We start from the raw sequence: 13989 nt of genomic DNA on the forward strand, positions 1-13989 counted from the left end.
ATTTGAGCACAGGAAGAGGGGGTGCTGGGTGGGAGAGAGTGAAAGTTCCTGATAATGGTGCTGATTTCCACTTCAAAACTGGTGATATTCTTGGGGAGAGGAGGATTTGCTGAGAGAGTCAAAGGTGGAGAAGAGATATTCAGAAATGTAGGCACAGGAATCAATTTGGAGGAGAAGCAGAGCTGCGTAGTGCAGAAGATGGATGAAGAGAATGAGGTGGGGATGGTGGAAGTTGAGGTGGTGCCTGGATTTTCTCCAGAGTCTCAGCATTTCAGGAACAGGAGCAGAGGAAGCAGAGTGATAAAACAGGGCTAGGGATTATTGGGATGGCCAGAATGGAGCAACCCGGGAAAGGAGACAAGCCTGGACAAGAGGCTGGAGTTGACGGTGGAAGCAAAGGAGTGGAGGGACGTTACAGAGGGAGCTCTGTCAGGGATATAAATGGGTAGGAGGGGCGAGAAGGATTGTGGGCTCGGACCAGGGCAGGTGGGAGTGAATTTGGTAAACGAGTTGAGGTGGTGATTACAGGAAGGGAACTCTGTGAGAGAGGGATGAGAAAGAATGGGAGAGCGAGAACGACCAGAGAAGTGAGTGGTGCCATCAAATCTAGAGCTGTACCACAAATGAGGAGGTCAGGGAAGGGAAGTGAGAGGCAGCAGAGCAGCGGGACGAAGTCATTGAGGATGAGGATGTGGGACTTGGGTGAACGAAAGGGTAAAGGAGCTGAGGATGCAGTTGAAGCTGGACAAGGAATAAAGGGGACAGTCGATAAAACCCATTAAGTAAATCTCATGATACCTTGGTGAAGGGGCATCTCGTGGTGACTCCCCCACCCATAGCCAGGAAGGCAGCAGTTGCTTGACAGCACTCAGCACCACGAGGTAAGAGCTTCAGAAGAGGAAGTGTATCCAGATGAAACTGTGGAATGCGAGCTCCTTAGAAAGCATTTGCTCAGGGCACTGAGGCTAACATCTCTACAACACACACACATATATAATATATATAATAACTATACGTAAGCCTATACTCTTACAAACAGTGCCATGCCCTGCCTCATGATGACAAGAGGTCAGAACCTTGGGGAGTACGTCCAAGCCAAGCCTGCCTGACAAAGTACCCCTTGACACCACATTGGTTCATTGGCTCAGAGGAGAGAGTGCCACCTGCTGATTCACTAACACCATTCCCTGCAGCCCCTGAATGCTCCTTATGCTCTGTCATCCAAATACTGATCTGGCCCAATTCTGCTTAGTCTCTGAGCACTGACAGTCCCACACAAGATGGCATGGCTTGGAAAACACACTGGTTAAAATAAGGAGGACCAGGAAGAGAGAGGGGACAGGGAAGAGGAACCATATTAATAACGGAGAGCTGGAGTGGGGAGAAAGTAAGGAGTGCAGAGTAACCTGAGATTTTGTCTGCCACATGCAGTCTATTTTCTTTCATCCGAGGTGACCTTGTTCTGGAGTAATTCGGAAAGTCAAAGCATACGATACAACAAGGTCACTCTCTCTGCCTCTCTCAATCTCTGTGTCACATCATCCCTTCTCGGGTCTCAGCCAGTCATCACATTGCAGTCTGGGCATGGGTTATCAAGCTGAACCATATGAGGCTTGATTCCTGCTGCATGAGCCACATGCTCCTTGTGTGAGGACATATGCCACATCCGATCCTGTTCGGTTGTATCTGTAATGTTCTGGGGAAATCTACTTCACAATCCTAACCAGGATTTTGTGCCACTATCTATGAAACCAGGCCCCCCAAAATCCAAGCCAGGTCTTATACTGAGAGTTCAATGCGACAGGGAACAGGACTTTGAGAGTTTTGTCAGTGCTGGGTGGGTCCCCATGCAGGGTGGGCAAGATCAATAAAGCTGGTGGTTGTGTAGCTCAAAATAAGCCTCAGCGCTTTGATTCAAGGTGCTCTTAGTATTTCTCATGACATGCACTTCAGCTATAATTTCAAAGTATATAGAATCATGTCATTCACATGGACTCGGAAGAGACTTTCTTTGGTCCTATGACGTTTGTAATCAAATCTCATTCTCCAGAGCATCAGCTGATCAGAGGTCAGGAATGAATCCTTCCACCCATTTATAGTGCCACACAACTTGCTAGATGCATTACTAGGGACATTTTGCCTTACTCAGAATCATCAGGCTTCGGACAGTGCTGGGAACAGGATGCTGCAATGGATGGACATTGGTGTGATCCAGTGTGGTAAACCTTATGGGGCTGATCCTGAAAGGTGCACAGTGCCTCGTGAGGTGCTAAATAAGTGTCCTTGACTCCTATTGACTCCAGCAGGAATTGACAACATGCTGATTTTTTCAAGTGGCACTCAGCACTTTGCCGGATCAGCCCTGTGCTCCTAAATGCATCTGCCCTGCTAGCAACAGAGAGGTGATGCTCAAGTGGCTGAATATTTGATAGTCCCATGTGTGGCAGCGATCCAGTGTTTAGAGGTATCAGGGCTTGTCCAGACTAGTTGGAGTCCTCATCTGCTGGGAAGCACTTCAAGGCGAGTAAATAAACGTATGTGTTCTTCTCTCTGAGGAAAGAAACTCCATGTGATAATAATACACTCGTTAATCTTGCATGAAATTAAACTGCTTAATGCATGCAGAGGATATGAGCAGCGAAAGGGTTGTTAGGAAACCATCTGAGACAAGGGAGTTGCCTCTGGGACCATACTGCTGTGGGGGCTCAGGAGCATTTCATTTCCAATTGGCTGCTATAAACCCAGGAAAAGAATCAATTTGTTTCAGGTTCAGTTAAAACAGCTGCTTCACTGACCTTGCTCTTCTGATCCCCTCTGGAAAAGCTATGGGGAGGCAGAAGGGATGAGAATACAGGGGCTCTCATTCAATCATCTTCAAAATGGAAATGCCTAAGGAATGCCCTTCCCTGGTGCTTTACAATCAGTCTTCTTCACCCCCTTCCATTTCACACGGCATAATGGATACAGTCAATGCAGGAGGGGACACAGAGTGGCCATGGGGTCCCCAGGCAACAAATCCATCCAGAAGGGTTCAAGAGATTTTGGAAGAGTCCCCTTCACCCTGCTAATAAAAAGAAAATTTAAACAGAGATGCCAGCAATTCAAAGCTACTAACACACAGGCATCTAGGGCTCCATTCTGTAATCAGCAACACTAATGGCAATCTTGCTGTAATGACTGCTTCATCAGCGATAAGTGATGCTACAAGCAGGCCTAGGTATAGGAAAGAGTTCTTTATTAACTTGTGTGCTGAGTCTCAGAGTCTCTTTCAACCTGCAGAGTTGGCCTTAGGATAATTCTCAGTCCTTGGGCTCTCCAGCAAGCTTGACATCTCAACAGACTCATGTTCGGTACTTTCTGACTCTCCATTGAATCTGTTGGCTCGTAGATGCCTCCTATGGGTTCATCAGAGCACCAAAAAGCGGTGCCCCCCATTTTTTTTTACAGCGTTCCTACGCCCCCTCCCCAAGCGCGCGGTCGCCGCTCCACTTCTCTCACCTCAGCTGAGATGCCCCAGCTCCCCGGGCTGGGGGGGGGTGGGGAGCTGCCACGGGGGTGCCTCAGGGCGGGCGGGGGAGCTGCCGCAGGGCTCCCCACCCCAGCTCACCTCTGCTACGCCCCCTCCCGGAGCACGTCGTCACTTCTCCACTTCTCCCACCTCCCAGGCTTGCGGTGCCAATCAGCTGTTTGGCGCCGCAAGCCTGGGAGGGGAGGAGAATTAGACCGGGGCGGCGTGCTCGGGGAGGAGGCAGAGCAGAGGTGAACTGGGGTGGGGAGCTGCCGCACGGCTCCCCGGGGGGGGGAGCTGCCACGTGGGGGGGTGCCTCAGGATGGGGGGGGGGCAGGGAGCTGCCGCAGGGCTGGGGGGGGGGGCGCAAGGTGGAAGTTTCGCCTAGGGCACGAAACTTCCTTGCAGCGGCCCTGGATGCAGCAGGCAGGCAGAGCTGTAGGAAAGCGATCTTGTGCTCCCTATCTGTCTGTCTATCTCCACCTGTTGTCTCTTAGATTGTAAGCTCTTTGGGACAGGAGCCTTTTTTTGTTCTGTATTTGTACACAACCTAGCAGAATGTGGTCCTGGGCCATGACTGTGGCTCCTAGGCCCTACTGCATTACAAACAAAACAATAATACTTAATAAATAATGAATAATTAACAAGCATGTTGAGACACAGTTTGAGGTAGCAGCCTTGCTCTGGTTTGCATTCCTCAGCCCCCGGTGTTATGCCAAACCAGGACCCTACTGAGATTTCACCCTCCTTCTTCAGTTCGACTCATCATACTGTAATGTCTGCGACCTTCCCATCTGATCCTCCCTGCCTCTCCCCCTCACTTTTAAAGTAATCTTTCCTCTCCCCTTCTCCTGCTGTAATCACTGAGAGTTAAGCACATGTTTAAAGTCAAGTATGTGCTTAAGTGCTTTGCTGAATGACGGCCATGGAAAGTCCACTAGCCCATACTGATTTATACTACATTTGAAATATAAATTAATAATTGTTAATTATAAGCCACATAAAACAACTCAAGACTTCCTAATTCTCAGCCCCATTCACTAGATTACCCCTCTCGCTGCTCAATGATGAATACAGAACTAATAATTCTGGAGGGATTTTCAAAGGCACCAATGGGAGTTAGGCACCCAATTGCCATTGACTTTCAGTGGCATTTAGACCCCTAACTGCCTTTTGGTCTTCCTCCATTTTGAGTTTCTTTAATATCTTTCATCTGAAGATCTCAAAGCACTTCACAGAGAGTAATAAATTAAGGCTTATGACCCTCCTGTGAGGTAGTCCCAATTTTTATATTGCAGGTTGGGAAACTGAGGCACGCAGAAAGAGGAAGTAGCTTGGCCAAGTCCATGGCAAAGCCAGGAGTAGAACCAGTCCTCTACAATGTTTCTGCCTAAAGCACCCTGGAATCTTCACCAATAATTCTGACATGCACGGTTCACTACATTTGTATTTGTATAGCCCTTTTAAACGGGTCCTTGATTCCTAGTAGTCCGGTAATTGCAAGTAATACCACTGAGCATGACTGCTCATTGTGCAATGGAAGCAGGTTACTTCAGTTGTATGGGCTTATGTTTCAATTAGCCAGTTGATCTATGCCAGGCCATCTCCAGCATGAACGGAAAATAGCAGAGCTCAAGATAATCCTTATTTAGAGAGTATGTGTGTGACAGAGAGAATGAAAGAGAGAGAGAGAGGGCAATTCTTCTTTACACTATCCCCTTTACGCTACTCCCACAGTGTAAAAGGGCTTGACAGTAGAGCTGCTCAGAACATTTTATCAAAACCGTTTTCCATCGGAAAATGCCGTGTAGTAAAAATCGACATTTTTCACAAAATTGTATCAATTTGGGCAAAAATATTTTTAAAAAATTGAAAAAAAGTTTTGAAAATGCTGAAATGGTCTTTTTGACATTTTAGGAATGAAGTTTCAATTTTTCATTTCAAAACAACTTTTCATTTCAAAAAGTATTTTATAATAAAATAAGTAAAAAGGGTTGAAACTGCAACGAAACATTTCAAATTCACGGAAGAGAAACATTTTGATTGGCCCAAAACTAATTTTTTTCAGATTTTTGTTTCACAAAATAATTCAAAATTTTACCTTTTCATCCTGAATTAGGAGGAATGTTTTTTGAATTCTCAATTTTTTTAGCAGGACTGAAAAATCCATTTTTCAACCAGCTCTACTTTACTGTAAATCTAACTTATATTTATATTTTTAGAAATCGTTTTTATACAGTCGATTGCGTGTGTCCCCACACAAAATGCTCTAAGTGCATTAAGTCGGCAGACTGCGTCCACAGTACCGAGGCTAGCATCGACTTCCAGAGCGTTGCACTGTGAGTAGCTGTGAGTAGCTATCCCACAGTTTCCGCAGTCTCCGCCGCCCATTGGAATTCTGGGTTGAGATCCCAATGCCTGATGGGGCTAACAGTGGGGAACATTTCTGTTCAGCCACAGGCAAACAGCCCAGCAGGAACGGGCACCTCTGAATGCCTGCTTAATAAAACCACCCTATTTCAACCAGGTGACCATGAATGATATCACTCTCCTGAGGATAACACATAAAGAACGGATGTTGTTTGAATGCCAGCAAACACCGGAACCATACACTGCAATGCTTTGTTCTGCAATGATTCCCGACTACGTGCTACTGGCCTGGCGTGGTAAAGTGTCCTACCATGGAGGACGGAATAAGGCTGCCCTCCCCAGAAACCTTTTGCAAAGGCTTTGGGAGTACATCCAGAGAGCTTTATGGAGATGTCCCTGGAGGATTTCCTCTCCATCCCCAGACACGTTAACAGACTTTTCCAGTAGCTGTACTGGCCGTGAATGCCAGGGCAAATTAATCAATAAACACGCTTGTTTTTTAACCATGTATAATATTTACAAAGGTACACTCACCAGAGGTCTCTTCTCCACCTTCAGGGTCCGGGAGCTCGCCTTGGGTGGGTTCGGGGGGTTCTGGCTCCAGGTCCACGGTGAGAAACAGATCCTGGCTGTTGGGGAAACCGTTTTCTCCGCTTCCTTGCTGTGAGCTATCTTCAACCTCCTCCTCATCATCTTCCTCGTCCCCAAAACCCGCTTCCGTGTTGCGTTCTACTCCATTGACAGAGTCAAAGCACAGGGTTGGGGTAGTGGTGGCTGCACCCCCTAGAATGGCATGCAGCTCATCATAGAAGCGGCATGTTTGGGGCTGTGACCCGGAGTGGCCGTTTGCCTCTCTAGTTTTTTGGTAGGCTTGCCTGAGCTCCTTAATTTTCATGCGGCACTGCTGCGAGACCCTGTTATAGCCTCTGTCCTTCATGCCCTTGGAGATTTTTTCAAATGTTTTGGCATTTTGTTTACTGGAACCGAGTTCAGCTAGCACGGATTCGTCTCCCCATACAGCGATCAGATCCTGTACCTCCCGTTCGGTCCATGCTGGAGCTCTTTTGCAATTCTGGGACTCCATGGTCACCTCTGCTGATGAGCTCTGCATGGTCACCTGTGCTGATCAGCTCGCCACGCTGGCCAAACAGGAAATGAAATTCAAAAGTTCGCGGGACTTTTCCTGTCTACCTGGCCAGTGCATCTGAGTTGAGAGCGCTGTCCAGAGTGGTCACAATGGAGCACTCTGGGATAGCTCCCGGAGGCCAATACCGTCGAATTGTGTCCACACTACCCCAAATTCGACCCGGCAAGGCCGATTTCTGCGCTAATCCCCTCATCGGGGGTGGAGTAAAGAAATCGATTTTAAGAGCCCTTTTAAAAAAAAGGACTTTGTCGTGTGGACGGGTGCAGGGTTAAATCGAGGTAACGCTGCTAAATTCGACCTAAAATCGTAGTGTAGACCAGGCCTCAGTGAAGAACACAACCCCAAGGGAACTACATGAGTAAAAGCCAGGGGTCTGATTCTTCGTTGCCCTGCACCTTATATACTTATTTATCCCAGTGCAAAGTGGACATGAAAAGTTACCATTCTGATGAGGTGGCATTTTCCACCCAGTTTGTCCAGGTGTTTAAATTCTGTTTATTTTCAGTTTAGCGCCAAATACACATTTTCCCCCATTGAGCAAGCATTTTTGTAGGTAGAAAGACAAATATTTTGCTTTGGCATTCTGCTATTTCCACTGCTACTGGGGACAAACCCCACACAATAGTCAGGAACAGTGTGTGCATAGCCAGTTTATAAGGTACACTGTATTAGATGGAAGAGGTACATGAGGCTATGAATTGTGGAGCCCCAAACCATAAGTATAAAAATCAGTGATTAACTAGTAACAATTTTAGGAAAAATGCTTATGAAATTCTTCTTCTTCTTTTTGCAGCTTGCATTTTGAATCCCACTGGCATTGTGGGGAAGGGGGTGGGGAGTACGAGGCAAATTGCTTGAGTTCCACCCTGAATGGCAGCATATAAAAATCCTGGCTTGTATAAATAAGTTAATAGGCTCATAAGCCAGAAATTCCTCCCATCCATATATTAATAACAATAAACATGGCAGCAGAAACTTACCAGGATCTGGCTCCTGCTCTGGTGCTTGTTCTGATGCCGGTTCCTCAGCAGGCTGCACCCCATGGCCATCCCCAAATAGGTCCTCCAAGTACAGACTCAGGATGTGCGGTAGCTGCTCTAGTGGCATAACCTCTTCGGTTGCTGGCCTCTGTAGTAAGAGGAGGCCCTGAGACATAAACCCTTGTATCAGAGGCCTGGTATGAGGCCTAAGGCCTGAACTAAAGTAATGGTCAAGACTTTGCTAACATAAAGCAAAGTTAAGCTGTGAGCCAGAGGCAGGCCCTGCTCACAGAAGCTGGCAAGGAAAGGGCTGATGCTGCAAAAAGAGACATACCTAAAAGGTACTGGACACCTAGGGTTACCATATTTCCACAATCAAAAAAGAGGACACTGGGGGGGGAAGCCCCACCCTAGCCCCGCCCCCGCCACTCCCTCCCACTTCCCAACCCCTGACTGCCCCCCTCAGAACCCCAACCCCCCCTGCTTCTTGTCCCCTGACTGCCCCCTGCTGAGAACCCCCCACCCTAACTGCCCCCCCTAGGACCCTACCTGTCCCCTGACTGCCCCGACCCTTATCCACTCGCATGGGTGGCAGGGTTGTAGAAATTTTGGTGGTGTCCAGAACCCACCCCCCCACCTGCCTAAGGCTCTGGGAGGGGGGTTGGGTGGGGGGAGGAGGTCTGGGGTGCAGGTCCTGGCCTGGGGATTAGGGTACAGGAGGGGTGCAGGGTGCAGGTTCTGGGATAGAGTTTGGGTGCTGGATGCAGGCTCCGGGCTGGGGCAGGGGGTGGGTGTGCAGGAGGGGGTGAGGGGTGCAGGCTTGGGGATGGAGTTTGGGGGTGGGAGGCGGTGCAAAGGGAGGGGGTGCAGGCTTTGGGAGGGAATTTGAGGGCAGGAGGGGGTGTGTGGGAAGGGGAGGGGGTTTGGGAGGGAGTTTGGGGATAGGAGGGGATGCAGAGGTGAGGGCTGTGGGTCTGAGGATGAGGGGTTCATGATGCAGGAGGGGTCTCAGGGATGGAGCAGAGGATTAGGGTGTGGGGGGATGAGGGCTGGGGCTGAGGGGTTTGGGGCGTTGGAGAGGCTCAGGGCTAGGGTGGAAGGGCAGGGTAAGGGCAGCCTGTCTTCCCATTAGTGGATGGGGGCACTAGGACCTGGGGTCAGCAGACAGCAGTTGCTGCTGGCTCTGGCAGTACAAGCAGACAAGGGAGAGGCAGGCAGGGGGGCGGCCCACGGGGGGCGGGGCGCGAGGAGGGGGGGTGGCAGGTGGAGGCCGGGGACCCATCCAACACTCCCCCGCTCCCTGACTGCCCCCCCCCCCGGACTCCCCTTACCATTCTGGCTCCACGTGTTTGCAAAACACGCTGCCGGGTGGGTTGGTTTGGGTGTTACACAGGGCTGCAGACAGAGGGAGGGGGGAGCAGGGGAGGGTTCTGGCTGCTGGAGGCCAATGGGAGTGGGTCAATCGGCCCAGCCGCCCAATCAGCAGCCGCACTCTGCATGGAAGGGAGGGAGGGAGGCGAGGGAGAAAAAAACCCCGGACATTTTAACCTTGTTACCAATTCCTCCCGGACGGCTATGTAGAGACGCAAATGACAGGGCCAAAAGGGTAATATGATGGATAGAGTTGTTTTGTTCAAACCAACATGTACAAGGTGAAAGGCGGCATCTTACTACGTAAAGGGGTTGTACCTTGCTGTGTAGAGGGGTTGCACCTCAATACGTCAGGAGTGATGTGTAACTTGTTTATACTTGTGTATAAGAATGCAGCCCTGAGTGGATATCTTTGTCCGGCCTAGGGGGCAGTGGAAAGTCCCGCCACTAACTGAGCTGAGTCCATTGTCAAGGGAGCACATATGTACTGGCTAGCCGCACCTTAGCAGCACCTTGGACTTTGTTTGCCCGGGAGCTGGAGACTGTATCTCTAAAGGCAGGAGCAGCTGTACAGCCAGTGATGGGAGGATCCCTTCCTTTGTGGAAGCCTGTCACATCCAGCCCAACCTCTCGGGGTATGTCTAAACAGCACACTAACCCTGGGATCTGACTCAGGTTTAAGCCTAAACCTCCCTTCTGTCCAGACAGAAATTAGTTTGACTTAGGCCAGTAGCTCCTGTACTCAGGACCACAGACCCTGCTAGGGGTAGGTCAAAGCCCAAGTCTCTCTGTAACATGAGTCAAAGCCCAGGCATTTTGCAGTGTGGTCACGGCTCAAGCCCAGATCTCCAAAATCAGATGTGAAGAGTCTGCCAGAAGTCTCCCACAAGCCCCTGGGGCTGTGCTTCCCAGTCCTTGAATTCCAAAACTTGCCACTCACTTCCCAGGAACCAGAAGCAACCTCCTGGTTCAAATGTAGCTGCTCAGCATTTAACCCTTCATTTCCATGTGGGCTGCTCAACTGGAAACACAATCAATGCTGACATGTATTAGCCATGGGCAGCAGTACGATGATGTTCTAACTGGCCAAAGAAACACAGCCAAATTCTGGTTAATCTCTGGTGCAAGGCAAGCAACACATATGACGTTAGCAACAGTTCGAGAAATGATCATGTCTACAAAACTATATCCAAGAAGCTGGCAGCATTGGGGATTGGCTGGATAACAAAACAACACAGATAATGCATCAAGCAGCTGAAGACAGAGTACCACAAAGTCAAGGATGCCAACAGCACCACTGAGAACTCTCCATATTCATGTCTCTTTTATGAGAAATACAATTGGTTACTTGGAACTGTAGCGGGCACTGAACTCACAGTGGTGCATAAGAGTCTCCTGAGCAGGGATGGCGACCTTATTAACACTCTCCTCCCCCCATCACAGGCACCACTGGAAGAGAGACAGCCACTAGATGAAGGGCAAGAAGTGACTTTGGATTGAGGCTGTTGTCAGATGCTCCCGGTGTGGTGCTTTGCTTTGTTCAATGTTGATATTAATTGGCTGCGTGCGTGTGTTCCCTCTGTGTGCTGCCCCAGCTCTGCGCAGATCGCTGACACAGCAGATCCCAAAAGAACCCCCAATGACCACAGACTCTAGTAAGGTACGAAGGCACGTCGGCCAGGTTTATTGCCTTTAGAGATACACAGTCTCCAGCTCCCGGGCAAACAAAGTCCAAGGTGCTGCTAAGGTGCGGCTAGCCACTGCTGATGCTACAGCTCCCACATCGTGGGAAACAATGATTTGTGGATCTGTGTAAGGGTGGATCCACCATTTCTTTTCTGATCCACCTTCTGTGTCTCCCTACCCCGTATCCTACTGCATGACAGCACAGAGAGAACCCAGGGGATGCTGCACAGCCTGTGCAGGATCTCCAAATCCTGCCTCTCACCCCAGTGTTATGTTTCCATTGGGCATATGGAAAGGAGTGGAATTGACCCCTTTATTAATCACTGCAAATATTACAAACTGATGGGAAAGTACCCAACGGGACAAAGAGCATTTCTAGAATTAGGGAAGCTGCCAGAGTTACAATGGGTAAGCCCCCTGTATCAAGTTGCGGGTCCCAGATAGAGAGGGGGCACCCCCCTACACCATGCTGTGGTTACATACAGAGCAGCACTGGGGATAACCCAGGCTACAGCTTAAGACCCTACACTGATGGAAAGAGAGAGCGCTCAAGCACTTCCTTTTTACTATCCATCACTTTGCCTATATGCCAGACATCATCAGTCTACCTATCCTGAAAGATGATCCCTCACTCTCACAGATCTTGGGAAACAGACCTGTCCTCGCTTACAGAAACCCCCCCAACCTGAAGCAAATACTCACCAGCAACCACACATCACTGAACAAAAACACTGACCCAGGAACCTATCCTTGCCACAAAGCCCGATGCCAACTCTGTCCACATATCTATTCAAGTGACATCATCATAGGACCTAATCACATCAGCCATACCATCAGGGGCTCGTTCACATGCACATCTACCAATGTGATATATGCCATCATGTGCCAGCAATGCCCCTCTGCCATGTACATTGGCCAAACCGGACAGTCTCTACGCAAAAGAATTAATGGACACAAATCTGACATCAGGAATCATAACACTCAAAAACCAGTAGAAGAACACTTTAACCTGTCTGGTCATTCAATGACAGACCTGCGGGTGGCTATTTTACAACAGAAAAGCTTCAAAAACAGACTCCAATGAGAGACTGCTAAGCTGGAATTGATATGCAAACTAGATACAATCAATTTAGGATTGAATAAGGACTGGGAATGGCTGAGCCATTACAAACATTGAATCTATCTCCCCTTGTAAGTATTCTCACACTTCTTATCAAACTGTCTGTACTGGGCTATCTTGATTATCACTTCAAAAGTGTTTTTTTTCTCTTATTTAATTGGCCTCTCAGAGTTGGTAAGACAACTCCCACCTGTTCATGCTCTCTGTATGTGTGTATATATATCTCCTCAATATATGTTCCATTCTATATGCATCCGAAGAAGTGGGCTGTAGCCCACGAAAGCTTATGCTCTAATAAATTTGTTAGTCTCTAAGGTGCCACAAGTACTCCTGTTCTTTTTGCGGATACAGACTAACACGGCTGCTACTCTGAAATCAGTCTACAATATATTTCTTCTAGACTAAGGATCCCACCAACATATTGATCTGTCAGTGTGGATTCCATATTGTCAGCCTTTGATCAGACCCATGCCTTTGCTTTTCTGAGAGGGGATAGCATTTTAACAACTTTTCCAACACCCTGGTGGGCAACTTTTCCTTTGTGTGTGTGTGTATGTGTGTGTGTGTTCTCCTGACCTGATCCTCCTTGCTTATTACTAGGGTGTGACAGGGTTCACTCACCTTGAGAGGTGCCTTCTTGTGGCCGCCTCTGGGGATTAGCTCCACTCAGGTCTGATGCCCCCTTCCTCGCACCATGATCCCTCTCTCTCCAGGACTCAGGGTGCTCCTTCTTCATGACTCAGTCCTCTGGCCAGGTCACTATAGTCCTCCCTTCCAAAGTAACTAGACCAGCTGTCTGGCTGGCATCTCCAGTGCTCCTGGGCCACTTCCCAGTGGCTGGTATGGGAACCCAGGTCCACCCTCTACTCTGGGTTGCCTATACAAGCAGCTAATGTCTGCACAGACCTATCCCTTACTGCTGTTTCCCTGGGCTTCTACCTACCTAGCCTTCTCAGGATTCCTTTCCCCACAATTTCTCTGGGGTTGACCCTTCTTCTAGGGCTAGAACCCCGGGCTCATTCTCCCTCCTGGGTTTTCACCTCCCTCTCCTCTCGCTCCCAGAGAGTGACTGCAGACTCTCTCCCTGCAGACTCTTTCTATGCAAACTTCCTGGCTTTACAATCCAGCCTATTCCAGCCCATCAGACCTCTTATTCAGTTAAATCTGGTTCTCCCTCCAAGTGCAGCCAGGTACCCTAATTGGTCCCACAGGCCCACATTAACCCTTTCAGGCCCTGTGTGGGGTACACACCTTATCACATGTCTACATGCGTCTGACGAAGTGGGTATTCACCCACGAAAGCTTATGCTCCAATACGTCTGTTAGTCTATAATGTGCCATAGGACTCTTTGTCACCTTATCACATAGGGCTTCTGTTTTGAGAGGTTTATTAATTTAATTGTTCAGGATTTATTTTGAACATTTTAAAAATTCTATATAGATGTCCAAAAATTGGGGGTTTAGGGGGCTTTCTCTTTGTATATACATGTAGTACTGTTTCAAACAGCACTGCATTAAAGCAAACTAGGGAACCTTTACTGTGCACAAGGAGGGTCTACACAGACCAATTAATGCGCAACACATTAGTGCAGTTTAGAAATCACCCCCCCATAATGCTCATTACTGCTCCATGTAAACAAGCCCTTAGGTACAAAGCAGGGAGCAGGGACATTACCTACGTAAACAAACTGCACTGGAAAGAGGTGACATTAACATGAATTGACTAAACATTTCTGGTGTTTATTGGATAAACACTGATTTCATTTTTCTGTATCTGGTGGGGGGTTAATTGGTGTTTGTTGGTTAA

The sequence above is a fragment of the Emys orbicularis genome, chromosome 10 (assembly GCF_028017835.1).
Source record: "Emys orbicularis isolate rEmyOrb1 chromosome 10, rEmyOrb1.hap1, whole genome shotgun sequence".
NCBI lineage: Eukaryota > Metazoa > Chordata > Testudines > Emydidae > Emys > Emys orbicularis.